The following is a 4601-nucleotide window of genomic DNA, read 5'->3' as shown; positions in this document are numbered from 1 at the left end:
ATAAGCAATGATACCTCAAAAGCAAACTGTGAAATTCTTGGTCCTTAGATTTGGAGTTTTGATGTAAGAGTTGGGCTTTATAGATCATATAAGTAAAGTAATATTCTTTAAAGTCTTCTTCTCTCAGCTGTATATTTAGGAGACAAACTAAATACACAGAAATGATAAGCAAGTGTGCCTCTTCCAAAATTTTGAATTAAGGCCTCTTGGTCATGGTTATTTTGTTAAGGTGGGGCTTTATTGGTCATACATGTATAGTGAAATTGCTTCAATTCTTTGAAAATCTTCTCTGTTCCTGTGTATTGAGCAGACAAACTAAGTGCATGGTTATGAAAAGAAACAAGGAAGGGTGACCTTTCCAAAATTCTGAAACTGGTCCAATGGATCAAGCGTTCTGGTTCTGAGCAGGGTACCATTGATCTTATGAGTAAACTGATAGAAGTCAGTTTCTTTTGTTTATTCAGTTATGATAATTAATCACTGTAAATACTGAAATTGATAGATCAATAAAAATAAAAAAAAAAAAAAATTAATGTATACTCAACAAAAAAATAACGGGTCATGGAATTAAGTCCACAATTATTTTTTAATACAAGAGTTTTGTTTTTAGGAATAATATTTATGTGGCTGTCGTACATACTGCTTTTTATTTGCACAAGTTCGATTACCGAGTAACCGAAACCATGTGCACATTTACAATATCCCCCTCCCAAAATGAGAAACGCTGTCGAAGGTCAAGTGAAAGAAATTTTGTGTAAGACTTTAATTTTCAACAAGAGGCCCATGGGCCACAACGCTCACCTAAGTAACTTTGGCCTTGCTGTTTTTCACCTGATCCCCCATCCCCTGTAGTACTTATTGTGGCTCCGCCCTACACCCAGGGGTCATGATTTGAACAATTAGAATCTACACTACCCCAGGATGCTTCCACATATTTTTTCAGCTTTTCTGGCCCAGTCGTTCTTGAGAAGAAGATTTTTAAAGTTTTTTTTTCTGCATATTTCAATGTAAAACTTGGATTCCCTATTGTGGCCCCGCCCTACCCCCAGGGGTCATGATTTGAACAATTAGAATCTACACTATCCCAGGATGCTTCCACATAAATTTCAGCTTTTCTGGCCCAGTGGTTCTTGAGAAGAAGATTTTTTAATCACCCCACCCAATTTTTGTCTTTTCTTGATTATCTCCCCTTTGAAGGGGACTTGGCCCTTCATTTTAATATTTTAAACTCCCCTAACCCAAGGATTCTTTGTACCAGGTTTGGCTAAAATTGGCCCAGTGGTTCTTGAGAAGAAATTGAAAATGTGAAAAGTTTACAGACGGACGGACGACGGACAACGGGTGATCCGAAAAGCTCACTTGAGCTTTCAGCTCAGGTGAGCTAAAAATTACTTTAGACTTTGAAATTTGACAATTGTTGACCTTAACTAATGACAGCATACCGCAGAGGCGACATATGGATGTACAGCACAACGGTTGTGCCAAAGGCATGTTGCAATTGGGTATGCTTAACGTCAACTGGTTCGACAGTTAAACGTCAGCCAAAGCGTATCAAGGAGGTAAAGGGAAAGGTCCCAGAACACAGGAGAGGGGGGGGGGTGCAACAAAGACTGAAGTGACAGGCCAAAAAGTACGACAGCCCGTCAGCAGTGTGAAATTTGCTCTTGGCAAAACGCATCGGTTCATGTCTGCCGAAATCTTGAAAGTATAGGAATGATCATGGGTTGCAAAAACCCACTCAGACGTTAAGAAATAGGATACCTGCAGCAAAGAGCTAGATTCATTTTTTGCATAAAATGGCCCTGTCCTTCACCTTCTGTCCCATTTCATATATCAAAATAGAGTAGAGACGTAGTGCTTTCATTTCCTATAATAAAATTTCTTTTTGAGAATTCAGGTACTGGTAAACAGGCTTTGAGAAAACGCAATGTTCTTGAATTTTGCAGAAAACATGCGTATTTGACTACCTTCAGCAAAGAATTAAAATATGAGCACAGCTCACGATCCAAAAATTAAAACATGTTTTGTGATCTTCAGAAACCGATCGTTCATTATGTAATTGCATATTTTGGATCAGAGGTTGTGCTCTATATGAAATATTGAAATAATACCTCAATTTTTGGCCATTTTTATGGGGTTTTTTTTTTTTTACTGAATATGGGAAACATGACGCATTTTATGACGTCATAATGCATTGACTAGAGAGAAAATTACGTCATGTTCAATAGATACACAGTCAAGGATCCAAGTTATAAATACTGCATTTCAAAACCAAAACTGAGCAATTTCTATTTTTTAGAAATTCTCAGGGCTAAAAAGGGCCCTAAGTGGCTCTGGCTCTTTGCATGTTTACAAGCCAGCATATCCGTCCATGTTTGACTGTAATATCTCGCAATGCTTGTCTTGAGTTAGTAATAACCATGAACATTGGCAATTACGAGACCGATTCTGTTCACATATGAATCCAAGTTTTGTGTGGACTTCCATATGGTCGTCTCTGTGTGCGGCGCCAAAAGAATTAACAGTACCGTAACTATTGTGTTGCTAAGCATAACCGCTTTCTGTCATGGTTGGAGTGGGTTATGTTCCGATAGATTTTCATTCGGACAGTATTTCATTCGGAATGGTCCGTTAACTGGTCTTAAATACAGGATGAGATTTTCCACAACATTGTTTGTCCTTTTACAGCTGCTACTAGTTTTGGTCAAGATTTTGATCTCATGGATAATAACGCAATACCACACAGGGCTCGAGTTGTTGAACAATATATTTCTAATGAAACAATTGAACGAATGCAATGACCTTCATGTTTGCCAGACTTAAACCCAGTAGAACAAACTGGGGATGTCCTTCAGCGATGTGTACGACTGATGTGCCTCCAACAAATGTACAGGAATTGGAAAATGCTCTCTGTGAAGAACTAAGCAAGATCCCATTGTAAATGATTAGAACTCTTATTCGGAGTTCTCTGAGGCATTGTCATGCTGTTGTATTAGCGCTTGGTAGTCACACAAAATATTGAAACATTTGCACAACGAATTTGATCAAATCTTATGACATTTAAAATCTCTATAATTTGCACTTTCATATTGGATTTATGAGACTGTACACTAGAAAACAATCGAATACTTAATAAAATTCATTTTTTATACCCACACTTTCTAAATGAAATATATGGAGACAACGAACAGTATTCAAGCTCAAAAGTCCATTAAACATTACAAAATAGGAGCAGAGCAAACACGGACCTCCGAAACATCAGAGGTGGGATCAGGTGCATGGAGGAGTGAGCATCCCCTGCCGACTGGTCACACCCGCCGTGTGCTCCTTGTCATGATCGGGAAATAACGGAAAAATCCGTCGACAATTCAGTGTGTAAATAATGGTCTAACAATTACTATGAAAAACGTCAGTCAGTATTTGACTCAGTGATAAATTGTATTTGCTGACAAGGTCATTGTATCGACCATAGAGCTTGGGAAATAATGACTTTAAACGAGACTGCTGATATTCTTGTTTCATCAACTTGTTTGTCAGTAATTTACCTCGTTTTAGAAATTGTATATACGTAGATCATGCTCTTGCGTATCGAATCAAGTGAGAGATATAAACCCCGTATGCAGGTGATGAAGGTATATTGCTGCATAAGTAAGGGAAGTTGACGATTGAAAAGTTAAAGTCATCACGTTTATCAGAAAGCTTGGTTGTTAGATTACCATTAACGTCTTTTTCAAGTAAAATATCCAAATATGAAACAGATGTGTCAGACTCTGTGGTATCTTTTATCTCAAGCTCACCGGGATATATCGTATCGACATAAGAATGGAAATAACCATTGTTAATTGACAATACGTCGTCGATATATCTAAATGTCGAGTTGAAGGCCACGTCAAGTGTTCTCTTCTTTTCATGTATAAGATTTTGGACAAATTCTGCTTCATATGAATATAAAAAAGGTCTGCTAATAACGGGGCGCAATTCGTACCCATGGGAATTCCATCTTGTACAACAAAATAAGACGAGCTAATAGCTGTAAGCTCGCAACATAGAGAATATTAATTGTCTTTGACAAAATACATTGTCTTACTCTTTGACTTATATCCGAAAGCATACAGCTTAATTTATCGTGGGGAATGGTTGTGTATGAAGTTGAAAAGTTTTTAAGCTGTTGATTTTGGTAAATTCTTGTGATTTCAAATTTTCATAAAGTTCCTTAGAATTTTTATGTATCCACATCTGATTTACACCATTTCTCGAATATATTGTTGCACAGTACTCTTGAAGTTTCTCCTTCACTACTGTTAATATCTTAGTGAGGAGTAAAGAAAGAGGCTTGGTTGAACATTTACTGGAACCCGCTATGTATCTTTGTTTGTAAGGATTTTTGTGAAGTTTCGGAATCCAATATAGATATGGTAATTCAAATTCATTTTGGTTGTTTGCAATATTAAAAATATTCAAAACTGACATGATTTTGAAGAATGTCTTCTTTAGAAAAGGAACTATGAGTATAATTTGGATTACCACTTGTAGAATTAAATCCAAGTTCCTCTAAAATACATTTAATATAATGAGCCTTACAAACAAAGACAATGTTGTTA

This window comes from Saccostrea echinata, unplaced genomic scaffold (assembly GCF_033153115.1).
Source record: "Saccostrea echinata isolate AGI-Se365-2 ecotype Australia unplaced genomic scaffold, CSIRO_AGI_Sech_v1 ptg000002l, whole genome shotgun sequence".
Taxonomy (NCBI): domain Eukaryota; kingdom Metazoa; phylum Mollusca; class Bivalvia; order Ostreida; family Ostreidae; genus Saccostrea; species Saccostrea echinata.
This window is presented reverse-complemented; position numbering follows the sequence as displayed.